This window comes from Periplaneta americana, chromosome 5 (assembly GCF_040183065.1).
Source record: "Periplaneta americana isolate PAMFEO1 chromosome 5, P.americana_PAMFEO1_priV1, whole genome shotgun sequence".
NCBI classification, from domain to species: Eukaryota; Metazoa; Arthropoda; class Insecta; order Blattodea; family Blattidae; genus Periplaneta; species Periplaneta americana.
Window position 1 is genome coordinate 129,025,308 of NC_091121.1, and position 15,716 is coordinate 129,041,023.

At 35.8% G+C, this 15,716-nt stretch overlaps 1 protein-coding gene across 1 annotated transcript in view; it reads left to right on the top strand.

Moving 5' to 3' along the window:
• The first annotated feature begins 7,787 nt into the window (after window positions 1–7,787).
• The window catches only part of LOC138700190 (ras guanyl-releasing protein 3-like), a 615,134-nt gene continuing 607,205 nt past the window's right edge, over window positions 7,788–15,716 (top strand). Inside the window, exon 1 of the mRNA XM_069826618.1 lies at window positions 7,788–7,914. The gene's annotated coding sequence lies outside the window, so the exon portion shown is untranslated. The remainder of the gene's footprint in view (window positions 7,915–15,716) is intronic.

Genomic DNA, 15,716 nt, shown 5'->3' on the forward strand with positions numbered 1-15,716 from the left:
TATGATATTTTGCGGCTGACAATTTTATAATGGTTTTAATGTGATGTAACCAGAAAAGACTTGAGTTGAAGTTTTTTTTAATCTATACCTAATAAATTATGAATTGTTGTCAGTGCAACTTTTTATGTCACTTTCTTTTACAGTTTCATTTGGTGATCACTGCAGACAGAATTCCTCAAATGTTCTTCGGTGTACTTCTTTAATTTTATTCATAACATTGTTTTATTGTTCAACAGCTTGCTTCATTTTGTGAAGTTAACTTTTTTGTGTTAGCCATGTGAATTTATGTTTCATACTTATCCATTACCTATGTTTAAACTTCTTTTTGTTCGTCTGTGCACCTGACAGAATCCAATTCTCTATTAGTCCTTGCATTTTTCTTCAAAGTCAATGATTCGGAATGTTTTGGGAGGGGACGTAGCATAGGGAGAATCGGAATTTTGTGAAGTAATTGATTCCTCTTCTGACGTAGTTATTTTTTCAGTCTCGTATTCTCGTACATGAGGCATGTCATCATCATCATCATCATCATCGTCATCATCATCATCATAATCATTATCTCGTGGTTAATTTTCATCAGTGTCAGACTTTCTTCAACTGCTTCCGATCCATAACTCTTTATCAAGTCTATATATCATCAGGAATTTCAAGTTCCTTTCGCGACATTTCACAGTCTGTCTCCTTATCTTCTTTTAGTTTATCCAGAATTTTAACCACTATATTCTCCGGGTTCATCTTTTTCAGCTCACTGTACATAACATTACACAAACAACTGCAAGGTACAACTGACAGTGCGACTAGAACAGCACTGTTTTCGCTCTCGCGTCTAGCATTGCTGCGTGATAGGCTGTACGTGTTTGCAATCTAAGAAGCCCATGTCAACTTGCGTCTTCATTGATCGCGATCTTTGGTGTTCATTGCGTTCGAGTTGTAGAACTTTTTGCATTGGTTTTAATGCTTAATCGAACGGTAATAAAGGCATTAGGCCTAATTTTATTTCTTACCCCGCCTGAAGGTTTACTTGTAAGTCACATTCACTTTCTAAATGCATATTGATTGATTTTCATTGGATATTGAATTAGTGAAATACTTGGGTGAAGACAGGAAAGAAATTCTGTCATTATGCAACGAAATATATGAGAAATGCGAATGGCCTGAAGATTGTACGACAGACTGTTGCTGCTAATACCAAATAAAAATAATGCCAAGAAATGTAACGAGTTCAGGACTATTAGCCAGATATCGTACTCAGCAACGATACTTCTGCGAATACTGAATTGACGTTTGAATTCTAAGATGGAAGAAAAGCAGTTTGGCTTCAGGAAGGAAAAGGTAAGAGAGATGCCATTGGGGTGCTGTGAACAATCGGCGAAAGATACCTAGAGAAGAATAAAGAAGTGTATATAGTATTCGTGCACCTAGAAAAGGCATTTCATACAGTAGATTGGAATGAACTGATCCTAAAGAAAATTGGTGTGGTTTGTAAAAAGAGATGGCATTTCTGTAACCTTTATATGAAACAACGAATCAAAGTCAGGATAGGAGAAGAATTGTAAGAAGGAAGTACTGTAAAATAGGGAGAAGAATATGACAAGGATGCTGTTTATCACCTACCCTGTTTAACATCTACTTAGAGGATTTAATGAAGAACTGTTTTCAGAACATGCGAGGGATGATAGTATAAAGTGCAAAAGATTTGCTGATGATATGGCGTTGTTAGCTGAAGAGGAGACGATACTAAGGGATATGCTACTGGAGTTAAATAACACCTGTGAGCATTATAGGATGAAGATAAATGCAAACAAGGCGAAAATCATGGTTAGTGGAAGAAAAATAAAGAAGGTAAACATGCAAATTTGAAGTGAGGTAGTAGAGCGAGCAGGTGGACAACTTCAAATAGAAGTAGACCTACTATAAGCAGTAACATGAGCTGCTTCTAGGAAGTTAAAAGAAGGATAGCAATGGCCAAGGAAGCTTTTAATAGAAAAAGGAGCATCTTCTGCTGACCTCTGGAAAAAAGACTAAGGTAGAGACTAGTGAAGTGCTTGTGTGGAGTGTGGCATTGTATGGGACAGAAACATGGACATTACGACGAAGTGAAGAGAAACAACTGGAATCATTTGAACTGTGGATATGGAGAAGAATGGAGCGTGTGAAATGGACAGACAAAATAAGAAATGAAGCTGTGTTAGAAAGAGTGGGTGAAGAAGGAATGATGCTGAAACTGATCAGGAAGAGAGAAAGGAATTGGTTGCGTCACTGGTTAAGGAGAAACTGCCTACTGAAGGATGTACTAGAAGAAGTGGTGAATGGGAGAAAAGTTCAGGGCAGAAGAAGAAATCAGATGATAGACGACATTAAGATATATGGATCATATGCAGAGATAAAGAGGAAGGTAGAACATAGGAAAGATTGGAGAAAGCTGGGTTTGCAGTGTAAGACCTGCTCTTGGGCAGAACATTATGAATGAATGAACGAATAAATGTGTCAAAAAAGTAGAGATATCTTTTTTACTCCTTTTCAGTTAAACGAAGTTCGGTTGTTGTACTATTAATAATAACAACAACAACAACAATGTTCTCTGTGTGAAAGATGCTACGTTCATGAATTTCCATAATTTTTTGCAGTATCACAATACTTCCTCAATGTTTATAACTTCTTGTAATGAGGAAGTAAAGCAAATTTCACAATATAGTAGTATGTAGTAGTAGTAGTAGTAGTAGTAGTAGTAGTAGTAGTAGTAGTAGTAGTAGTAGTAGTAGTAGTAGTAGCAGCAGTGGCGTATACTGGTTTAAGGGCCTGGGCTACCACTGACCCTATTATTACACAAAATATATTTTAAAGTCCCTATAATAAAATTCCTTACCTATTTATATATGAATTTCAGACGTCTTGATTGGGACGAAAATACTTTGATGACTTCGTCATTGAAATTACAGTTCGGCCGCTTGCGAAGTTTCTGTAGAAATGACTTTTCAGTGGACATCAGTGCCAAGCCGTATAAACGTTCTTGTGTATGAGTTGATCTACAGTAGGATTTTATTCTCTTCAACGCAGAAAATGTTCTTTCTACTGATGCTGACGTAGCTGGTATTGTCACAATTAATGTTGCCAATTTAAGGACTTCAGGAATAACTTGGTTCAGCTGGTTTTCATATATGGCAGATATTTCATGGATAGGTTTGTTCGAAAAATCAAAGACCTCTGTTGAATATATTACACTTAATTCATGTTTCAAACGTACTTGATCAAAGTGACTGTTATAGGACTGAAATAATTTGTTTAGTGCCTCATTCGGGAAGTTTTCTCTATAAGCAGAAAATTTTTGAGAATCTAGAAGATATGTGAACTGAAGCTTTCCATAATCAGAAAATCTGTCAGTAATTTCCATGTGCATACGATCTAGTATGCTGTAGTACAGCTGCCTGTATTTCAATTCATCATCTCCTTTTCTTCGCTTTAATGGTGGTTTCATTGTATTGGCTGAAGAATTTTCATTTTCCATATTACTCCATATGGACGGAAACCCACTACGTCTGAACTCGAATATAGTATTTTTTAACTTTGATACCTCTTGCAAGCAGTATGTTATGTCTAGACTTTTTGTCTGAAGAATATTGTGAGCACATCTGTATGTGCGAACACTCTAGCATAGACTTCAAGAAGAAATATATTCTGAAACTGTGTGAAAAAATACAAGTATCCTTGAGCCTGCACAATTACATCATCAACCCAGTTTTCTTCAGAGTCATTACAAATGATATTTTCAAAGAAAGCAGTCAGTTGTTTTCTGTATTACTTTACTGTATTTACAAGCCGAGATGTAAAATTGCATCTAGTTGGTGCTACTTTTGGGAGTTTCTTTTTCATAAATTCTTGAGTTTTTCTGATCTTTTAGGAGATGATGAGAAAAATGCAGCTAAACCCGACAGTGTTTTGAAAAAAAAATGCGGCATTCTGGAATGGATGAAGTAGTTTGTTGCAAAACTAAATTGAGAACATGGCTGTAACAATGGACAAATAGTGCTTGAGGATACTTTCCTTGAACTTTTGTTTTTAAGCCATTAATATTTCCCGCCATAACTGAAGCACCATCGTATGTCTGTGCAATTAATTTGCCGACATTGTATTCTGCTATAACACCTTCCACATGTTGAAACCAAGCAGCAGCAGTTTTGCCCGAACTGACATTTGTGAATCCTATAAACCGTTCTTGAACATTGACAGTACTATCGACGTATCTTAAAACAGTGGACAATTGACTCTGATTAGAGCAGTCACTTGTTTCATCAACAACAATGGCCATAAAAGGTGCTTCTTCTATTTCAGATTTTATGTTCTTTATCATAACCCCACTTATAGCAAATATTAAGTCATTATGAATTGCAGGAAAAGTACCACGAAGTACTGTTGAACTCTCAAGATGATTGGCCAACAAATGGTCAAATTCACTTAAGGAACTTAAATATTCAATATAATTTCCTCTATTGTCTGATTCCACACTCTCATTATGATCCCGAAAAGCGAATTCTTGTTTTCCTAGAAAGCAGACTGCGTTAATAAGATGCAGTAAAATCTCCCGATTTTTTTTCCACAGGAGCATTGTGTTGGTTGATATGTAGAGCTTTTTGCTTATCTAGCTGTAAATCAATTCTTGTCTTCCCAAAGTTTGCAAAGTTCATGCTACTACAAATATGAGCTTTTGATTTGTCGTGTTTTAGGACTGCCGTTCGAAGGGAGTTGATATTAGAAAACCCTCTTTTGACCACACATTAGTTTCGCGACTAAATAACAAACATGGCCAGCAAAATAGTTTAGACAGTTTAGAACTACCACACAACCAATTCCACTTACCATATGATGTTGAAGTGAAATGGCGTGTGTACTCACGCTGTTTTTCTTTTACGTCCATGGACAAATTTAACTCAGGAGTTGGTCTTTCCATTTTCACAATTTCAACTTCCTCGTTGTATGTACGACGGTTAAAAGGCACTTTTAATAAACCTTCTATTACACAGTCATTTTCAACACAAACCTCTCCAGAAACTTGATCTGCCATATTTTTCACAATATCACTTAATTGGGAAATTAAAAACTTAATAATTCACAATTAATATAACTCTTAGACACTCGAACAAATCACAAATTTAAAATACTGCACTGCAAGAACACAATTACATTGATGAGCTAGCGTGCTAAGCGTACTGTTGCTTCGCGCCTGTGAAGAAACCGATCACGAGAGCGGCAACTCAACCGGCCTTACACTGCACGTTGGAAACAGAAGAGAGCGGGGGGATGGGCAGTTGTGCGACCTGACAGCGTGCGCGGTACGGTCACAGGCTACCTCACGTAGCAAGCGGTTTCTCCAGTGATGCCGCCTTGACAACTTGTTTCTTTTCGAGAGCAGAGAGCGTATATAAATCTAACAATTACTTTAATTTTAATTACTGTGGTAAAACTAATAATACAAAATTATTACATTATGTTATATTATAAACTTTTTCTTTTGTAATTTCCTTGGGCTACCGCTGGTAGCCCCGGTAGTCCGCAGAATACGCCCCTGAGTAGTAGTAGTAGTAAGTATGTAGTGGCCGCCAGCAGCGTGTCATATCTAATAACCGTTTCTCATCCTGGCGTACTGTAGAAACAGGAGTTCCTCAGGGTCCAGTATTAGGCCCCTTGCTCCTCTCTATTTATATAAATGGAATTTCTAAATCATTTAAGCGCTGTAGATATCAAATATATGCAGACGACGTTCAGTTGTATATTTCAGCCCGTTCTGATGCACTAAATGACAGCATTAATAGTCTTAATGAAGATCTTGATTCCATCTCTTCCTGGTCTCAACAATTTGGACTTAGCCTAAAAGCATGTAAATCACAGGCTATTCTGTTCGCGAACCGTAGATTAATTCCTGATGTCAACGGCCTGAATATCCCACCTGTGAAACTGAATAAAACAATCATCCCGTTTTGCTCCACCGTAAAAAATCTCGGAGTGCATTTCGAATCTAATCTCAATTGGGATACATACATATATTAAATATGCATGTAAGCAGGCATTCTCTATTCACCATTCACTAAAATGATTGTATCATTATCCATCTAAATTAAAACAGACGCTGGTACAGATACTCATTCTATCTCACTTCGATTATTGTGACGTTTTGTTCAGTGGTCTCAGGATTGATTCCGCTCAGAAACTACAGCGTGTTCGATACTATGATCATATCTCACCTTATTTCGAGAAGTTATCATGGCTTAGGTTACATGAGAGGAGAAATCTGCACTCACTTTCTCTCTTATATCGAATTATGCACACTTCATTCCTCTCTTATTTGTTCGCTCGTTTTCATACTCTCTCTCGCTATCATAATATTAATATTCGATTACAACGCGATAACACGCTAGAAATTCCACTTCACACATCATCTCAGTATTCCTCATCTTTCACTGTTGCTGCCTCTCGTCACTGGAACTCTGCTGCCTGAAGCCAAGGGCTGCCGAACATTGAAATCTTTCAAATCCAAGTTAGAAAATTATCTTATGATGAGTTGCCAAAGTAACTTACTATTTTGACAAGTGTTGTATTGCATGTTTCCACGTATTCACATTTTTTTATGTTCTAGTGATATTTAACTTATTTTGTCTTTTTGTTTTCTTATTTTCCGATAATGGTATATCTGTAATGTGATAACGTGAGCTATATATAATCGTAATTTTCCTTACTGTGTGTACCTAAAAATAATGTATTCATTGTATGCTTTGCACGTCACTATTTTATTACTACTACTACTACTACTACTACTACTACTACTACTACTACTACTACTACTACTATTATTATCATTATTATTATCAATAATTGTCTTATTTTTTATACTTTGTCTAATTTATTTTCACCTCCTGTTCACATTTTATTATGCTTTTTCCTTTCTTTCTATATAGGATATGTCTGATTTCTACTTGTTGTTTACATTACATTATTATTAATTATTATCTTATTCAGTTTTGTGTGTAAAATTGTAGTGTACTTTGTAAATTTTAGTGTTTTTTGTAACGCAGTTTTACTCCTGGTTGAGTCTTAGAGAAGGCCGTATGGTCTTACCTTTGCCAGGTTAAATAAGTTATTATTATTATTATTATTATTATTATTAATATGGTAATAATAATAATAATAATAATAATAATAATAATAATAATTGACTAAATAATAATAATATTATTATTATTATTATTATTATTATTATTATTATTATTATTATTATTATTATTATTGTGTTTAGTCAATAGTTTGAAAACTGTTGGGACCTCATAAGTGGCACTAATAAGGCATCACTCATGAGACAACTAAGCCAGGAAATAATGGGTAAGGGTGGCCAGTTTACCCTCTCTATTGCATACTTCACTGACTAGTAACGCAATGATGATATTAACTTATAATAAAGATGATAGCAATGCATATCTTCATTCTGTAGTGCTCTGAATTTGTTATACAGGTACATAAAAAATCGGGATTAGTTGGTCTAGTTCTTTATTTTATTCATTCCCCCTCAGGAGCTGAATGTAGGTATCCTCCCACACGCGCCAATGACCGCGAAAAGTAATCGCATCATGCTCAACATAGAGGTGCCGCATTGTACCTCTCCTTTTTCGCAAAGATCGCTAGTGCTATGTGACAAGCCTTGCGATGTCATCATTGTTTGTAGATGGAGGTGGACGTGTGCTTGCAGACACAGCGTCAAGGTTTCAGTTTAGTCGAAGAGCGGAGCGGGCTTATCGGTGGTCGTTGCGGATAAAATACTGGTTTACCTGCAATCTAAATACATCCCGTGTAATTCCCCGACCGGCACTTTGCATTTACGTCATTTTGCGTGGTGTGTTGGGTTACACTAGTCCGAGCCGGAAGGGAGCGGTAAGTAGTCGCATTCTCCTTTTCATATTAAATTTGTTTTCTAAGGTACTTAACATAGTAACGTTCAGTTGTTCGCTTGGTACGTAGCCAGGACATTAATTGATTAAAAAAGCTTGGTGACGTGGGTAGCAGATAGCATTTTATATGCATTCACTCAAATAACGTTGTGTATAAAAAGCCCTCGGTATTATTTGCCTGCCTGTCACAATGAGGCAAGTCAGAGTAAGTTTATGAAACTTCATACTTGGATATTTTCGTAGTCCTGGATGGTCCAGTTGTCATTGTGGACCCAAGTTTCGAGAGTTCAAATATAAAGAGAAAACTGAGTTTTCGACTGAAAAAAAAATGCACACAGTACGATTCCTCTGGGACATTCATTCATGGTGTTCTGCCCAAGGGTAGGTCTGTCACTGCAAACCCAGCATTCTCCAGTCTTTTCTATTTTCTGCCTTCCTCCTAGTCTGACAGTCTGTAGTTAAACTGCAAGCACTGTTTTGCACCAAGTTTATGGCATGTGAAATAATTTTACGAAACGTAATAAAATTAATGTAAGCAATATTATGAAAACTGTCGTATCGTCCAACTTCTATTTCCACTTTCAGTTGTGTGGTTCTTCTACCTAACCACGGATGATGTCCTTTTATTAGTGTCCTGCAATTTTCGAACATTACTAATTTCGTCTTATTTCTAATGAAAACTAATCACAAGATCTGTGTTAAAATCCTTAAGCCGTTAAACCATGAAGGATGGGAGTGGAGGACAGCAAATATTTTTTTGGCACATCTACATAGAAACTGCTGTTTTTAATAACACAGTATTGGTTAGAAAATTCTTCTTTGCTGCACGCATACGGCTAAAACATTGTTAGATTAATTTTTCCGTACGAATAACCTAAGTTGTTGTAGTAATATACAGGGACATCATTTTATTGTTACTAACATTTCTAATATTAACCCGGCTATATCTTTGGATTAACGGTTGAGAACCGGAAACACCGTTTGCTACCCACTTCCACGACTGGAGTTCGATGATACCGGAGTAAAATACAAACAAATCACTTTACTAGGCATAGGAGGGAAGAAAAGTAGTTCATCCATTTACGTAAACTAGGAAATATCGCAATTTTGAGTTCGATAATTTTCATTAGGTTTTTGTTTAATCAAAATGCAGTAAATTATTAACAATAAGTCTTTTTACTCACGAACTGAGTTATCTATGCGAACGTATTCATTATGCAGTGTATATTATACTGTCTACAGCACATTAGCGTACAATATAGAGAATGAAGTTAAATTGAAAAATAATCATAATATGGATATATAGACTCATTTTTTAAAATGGTGGCCGTTCATTTCGATACAGGCTTCAGCTCTTTTATGCATATTATCGCACTATAGACTATTGCATCTAATTCCAATTACCAGTTTCATCATTCGTACTAGTAACTCATGTTGAAATAATTCTGTACCTACTCTGTAAAAGATTACCTTAGGTACTGTAAATTCAATCTTCACTTCTACCCGACCCGCACAGATAAAATTACTCAGACATGTTATCTACTGTCCGTCCAAGTGGTTATGTCGCAGGATCATAGAAAGGGGGAAATCAAGTGACACTTAATTACTTAAAGAGCCCCTTTTATTTAAGTATTTTAATATTATATACAATATTGTATAATATTACGTAGACATCCAATTCCTAACAGAAATTAATGTTTTCAGAAAAGAGAGACGGCAGCCCAGCCACTAGCCTTTACAGAGGGGCGAGCAGAAGTAGGTGGGGGAAATCGGGATGCGACGTAGGCAAACGGACGACAGTACCTGTGCGAAAATATAATTCAATATTGAAAGCTCTTTCGTCACTGGAAAACGCGAACATGTTTCTGGAACGTACCATACTCACTAACTCAGTACTGCTTACTATATGCGGCCTTGGTTCTGTATGGAGGACAGTTGGAACTTCATTAGTAGAAGGGGTAGGAGTGAAGTACATTAAAAACTCAGGTACATTAAAAATTGAAGTAAAAATAAAATGATGTTCCTGTATTTATAATTAGACGTACAATAAAGATAATGTAGTATTGGAAGGTCGTGACTCCTAGCATACAAAAAAGCTCAATAGTCTGTGATTAATTAATTCACATAGAATTTCCGTGTAGTTTTGCAGAGGCATCTTCAGTTACAAGCCGGAGCATGGGTAGATTTGGCAATGCTGAGTGGAGGCGGGCGGAGGAGAAAAAGCATGACGTTTGACGTTTTAGAGCAGTGGTCGTCAGCACTCGCTGAAATGTGCAAAGGATACGCGGTGCTGTCCCGTGTGCACTATCGTGCAACAGGGAGAGTTAGAGAGCATACCCGCTAGCAGCTACAGAGTGCACCCTAGTGCACTGCGTTTTCCGCGGGTAAAAGAGTCTAGCCCCAGCGTGCTCTGTGCTGACGACCCCTATTTTAGAGCTTCGATTTCGTTGTCACGTGTACATTTTCAACATTAATTTATACAAAAGTAAGTGAATATGATCAAGATTCAGTGTATTGATGTTCGTAATTTATTACGGAATCCGAAATGGTATTTTGTTTGAGCTACAGAATACCGCGTAAGTACTTGCATACAGCCACTTGTAACTTACAAAAATTAAAAGCATACGTGTTTTTTTATTGATGTTACAAGGGAAAATAAATAAATACTTAAAGAAATGTTACTTGTACCAAAAATAAAATAATAAAATAACGACGTACTTTCGCAATACCCTATTCCAATCAATTAACCATTATGTAGTTAGTAAAGTGACAGTGTTTTGCCGCTTTATGTTGTTTCACCTCTGACGTGAAAGATCTAGGATATCATATACATTTTAATCTCGTGTGAATATCTGTCGTGCTTTTCTATAAATATTTCAGATGCCTATGAGGCCAGTTTTAGTTTGAACCTGGCCAGTCACCATAACAATACTGTTATCCTGAATTATTTGTTATAAACTTTTAAAAAATATAATTTTAAATACATATAACTACAGAAAACGAGCTAAGAATGTAAATTATGAAAATAAAATAAAAATATAAACAGAGGAAACTATTCACATATTATAATAAAGTATGAGGATGTAAATACAGTTAGGCCAAGTGAAGAGCTTGCGGGAAAAACGATGAATGTCACATTTCTGTTAAGGATTACATAATGATCTAATTGAGTTTGTAAGTGCAAGATGTAGTGCTGTTTCTATAGGAAATAAAGGAAAGGATTACTGTATTCGTGGTGATAATTCTCCTTTTTACCATTTTTCATAAGAACAACATTAAATTTCGCAGTAATCCATTGAATTAGATAATGACATCAACCTTAAGAAAATTGTGACATTCATCGTTTTTCCCGCAAACTCTTCAAGTGTAAAGATCTATGAAAAACTGCAGAAACATACCTTTAACTTAATACGTAACAAAACACATTATCCATTATGTATTGGTACCAATTAGCGTAAACTCAGTCAATTTTGAAATTTGTAAATACTGAGTGAAAAGAAACATGTTTATAACTAATTTATTATAAAAAAATAATATTAACAAGCAAATCTTGGAAACCAACAAAGTGAGTGTATGCATCTAGCCTATATAGGTAGTTCTGACGTATAGCAGGAATTTCGAATCTTCAACATAACTGCAACATTTATGGGATCACAAAACAGATGTTTACAATGAACTTGAAAATCATCGGCATAATTTTATTGATATTTATGTAGCAGGCGAGACTCAACAATTTGGCTAGAATTCTGATACACCACAAACCACAGTAAGACTATAAAAACGTAGTTTATACAATACTTAATATTTACAATGTAAATTATGAAAATAAAAAACTTTGTCATCATTAACCGTAAAAATTGCAGAGACTGCAAACATTTTATTTTCATTTGTTGTCTTGTTTTTATTGCCAATACGCATTTAGTTTAACAAATAAACAATAAACGTTTGGTAAGACCGCGAACATAATTTCATCGACACACTTGTTATAACATTAATTTACATTGAAAATCGACATTAACACAAACACGTGCTTTTGTACCGTAATAATAATAATAATAATAATAATAATAATAATAATAATAATAATAATAATAATGGTTTATTTTAACTGGCGGAGTTAAGGCCATTCGGCCTTCTCTTCCACTCAACCAGTGTGATAGAAAATTACTACAGTGCTATGAATATAACATAATACAATACAATACAATACAATTCAAAGCAATACAATACTACAATACAAGACAATATAATACATAATTAATATAATTCAATGACGATTCTTTTCATCTTCACAACACCAATGAAATTATTATGTAATAATAATAATAATAATAGTAATAATAATAATTATAATAATAATAGTAATGATAGTCATACCTAAATTAAATTAAATTATTAAACTCGATCACAATTATAACTTCAATTTGACTGCGCCCGTAAGAAATCGTTTAGCCTTTTCTTGAAAGTGGTTATAGTCTGGCAGCCCCTAATCTTCTGAGGTAGAGAATTCCATTCACGGGGAACTGAGACAGTAAAAGAGGATGAATAGTGGGATGTTCTATGGGCAGGGATTGCTAGGATTTGGCTCTCCTGTGACCTGGTGTTTAGATTGTGATTGGAGGATAAGTAGTTAAACCGGGAACGAAGATAATTTGGAGTAGAAGTGTGGAGAACTCGAAACAAGAGGGAGAGAATGAAGTGTTCTACGGTTATTAATTTGCAGCCAGGATAAAGATTTGAACGAGGGTGTAATGTGGTCAAATTTGTGAGCATTACTGATGAATCTGACACACACATTGTGCACACGCTGCAGCTTGTTCGAAAGGTCAGTTGTCAAGTCTGTAAATATTACGTCGCAATAGTCAAAGAGTGGTAGTACGAGGGTTTGCACTAAAGTCTGTTTTAATTCTGGCGGGAGGAAGTTTCTGAATGGGTTAAGAGAATGCATGGTATAGCACACTCTCTTGGATATTTCCTTTATTTGGCATTACCAATTTAAATTTTCGTCCAAGAAAATGCCGAGGTTTCTGACGACGGAATGGTACGGAATAGTGGCATTATTTACTGTAATAATTGGGATATGTCTGTTGTTCATTGTGTTCAGTAGTCTCTTATGTCCAATTATTATAGCTTGTGACTTACTAGCATTTAACCTAAGTCCGAACTTCTTCGCCCATGAAGAAACTTGATTCAAGTTATGATTAAGTTTGCCAATAGTTGCATCAATTTCGTCTGGTCGTGAGTGTATGTAGAGTTGTAAGTCGTCTGCGTAAATGTGATACTTGCAGTAATGTAAGTTTGTAGTCACGTCATTAATATAAATGGAGAAAAGCAGTGATCCAAGCACGGTGCCTTGAGTACTCCTACTTTCGTGTATCGCCAAGGGGAAAACCGATTTTGTACTGAGATACATTGTTGACGATCACGAAGATCAATTAATGCAGTTGTCAGACAAGTATAACGTTCTTAGTCTTGCGAGTAGTAGGTCAAGATCAACTGAGTCGAATGCTTTACTAAAGTCTAGTAGAGTTAATATGGTCACCTCGCTTCTGTCCATTGCTTCTCGCATGTCTTCAGTCACTTTGAGTAGGGTAGTTGTTGTACTGTGTCCTGTTCTGAAATCAGATTGGTGCTCGTTAATAAGTTTGTACGTGTTTAAGTGGTTTGTCAGTTGTCGGTGTGCGATGTGTTCCAATGCTTTGGAGAGAGCGAGGAGAATATTTATAGGCCTGTAGTCGTTTGGAGAGGTCGGAGTTTTCGTCTTTGGTAGGCCTCCGCTTGACGTTAATTACGTGTTGCCGACTCAATGCTCCGGCTTTGTATGTAGATGGCTCTGAGTTGTGCCAAAAAATTTTGTACGTAGACCCTAACTAGCACGAAAGTGTCTTTCGCGCACTCGTTTCAAAATTCCGGAAGAGGCGTCACTCGTAGACAAAAGTACAGTGAAACTTCCCTTAACGGACACTTCCCGATAGCGGATTCCTCTCAGTAGCGGACATCTTAAAATTCCCTGCAAAATAACATTGGCCCTTATGATAAAATTCTTCCAAATAGCGGACATTCTCAATAACGGACGCGGACACTGAAATGTATGTCCCAACAACAATTAAAACTTCCAAATAACGGGCAGCGTGAAAGAAAAAAAAAAAAAAAAAGAAAAAGACGGTTGTAAATTAAACGGAATTCTAACGGGCTTCTTTGCAACAATAATTATCGCGCATTTGAACCTTCTTGTACTTTATTGAAGGTAAGCATCACAGTTCTTAGTTATGATACTGTACGTGAGCAGTCCGTACTTTCTTAGTTTGTCAAGTTGAGTGTTCGGAAGTACAGGCACATTAAAAATGTCACAAAAATGTAAACGTTTGTCACTAAAAGAGAAAGTGGATTTTGTAAAGCATAGTGAGAAGAAGAAATTAAATTCTCGTGAGCTGGCCACAAAGTTTAATGTGGGAAAAACTCAGGTTAGTGATGTTTATTTCATTTACAAAACATTTACTAGTACGATTTCTCTCTGGATGAATACTGTAAACAATCTCACTGTATACTGTACTGTAAAAATATAGTGTTGAATAATGTATGAGAAATTTTAATGTACTGTATACATACTAACGATTTTCTAAATAGCGGACACTTCTCAATAACGGACATTTAATTTTTCCCCGGCGGTGTCCGCTATTGGGAAGTTTCACTGTATTACTTTCAGTCCTAGTTACATAAATGACTACTATAGTAAGGTGAACCAGCGAATATGGATTATATAGAATGGACACGGCGAATTTTCCTGTTTTGTTTCTCTGTGCGCCGGCGTTTAGTTCCACTTTCAAGCGCTAGAGGTTGGTGTAATCGAGCACACGCTAAGGTAATAATTGAATATAAGAATTGATACACAGGATCCAAATATCGCCTATCTTATTGCATGATCCAGTAACGCTTTGCTTCAAATAAATTCAAGTTAACAGCTTTACCTTAGTTCTCAGTGATAAATGAGCTGTAATAATAATACTAATAATAATAATTTGTATGTTTTATATGTAATAAATTATATTATAAAATAATACAATACATTGTAAAATTATGTATCAAATTCGTTTAATATTTGTATACAATGTATAGGCCTATGGTTTTACTTCTCATAGACGTTTTGTTTTCCATTTTCAGCTCTATCAAATCATTACATTATTTTAATTGTTGATGGGGCCAACGTCTCTACTCTCATTATAAAGAAACTCTAGAGTCTAGACTCTAGACATTCCAGATAATGACGGATTTATTATTTTATTGGTCCAATTTATTTGAGTACATAATATACCTAGATGTATTAACTGTATGTCTGTTATATTCCGTTGTGTCGACTGCTAACTGGTGTGATGTCAGCGCCAACTCTAGGGAAAAAGCAATATCTCACGCTCAAGCTGGTTTGAAGGTCATTGAAATCAGTCCTGCTACATCAAAGGTACCGACGCGAAGTGTCCATACTTGTAATTCCCTATACCCTGGTGGAACAAGGGGTGTATTTCAGGCCTGGCGGGTCCGGCAGCGTCATGACACTTACATGGTTGTCATATACAGTCAATATAGGCCTACTCGTAATTGCTGGACGTAATTTATTATTAATATAATTAGGTAGGCTACTACAGGACAATATTTAAATCGCTATTATTAAGACTACTGACTGATACTAAAATTGCATTAATTTTATTCATATTTAAACAATATTTTCATAGTGAGATCTACTCCGCGGACCTAATTACCTCTATATCTAGATTAGAACCCATGTGTTTT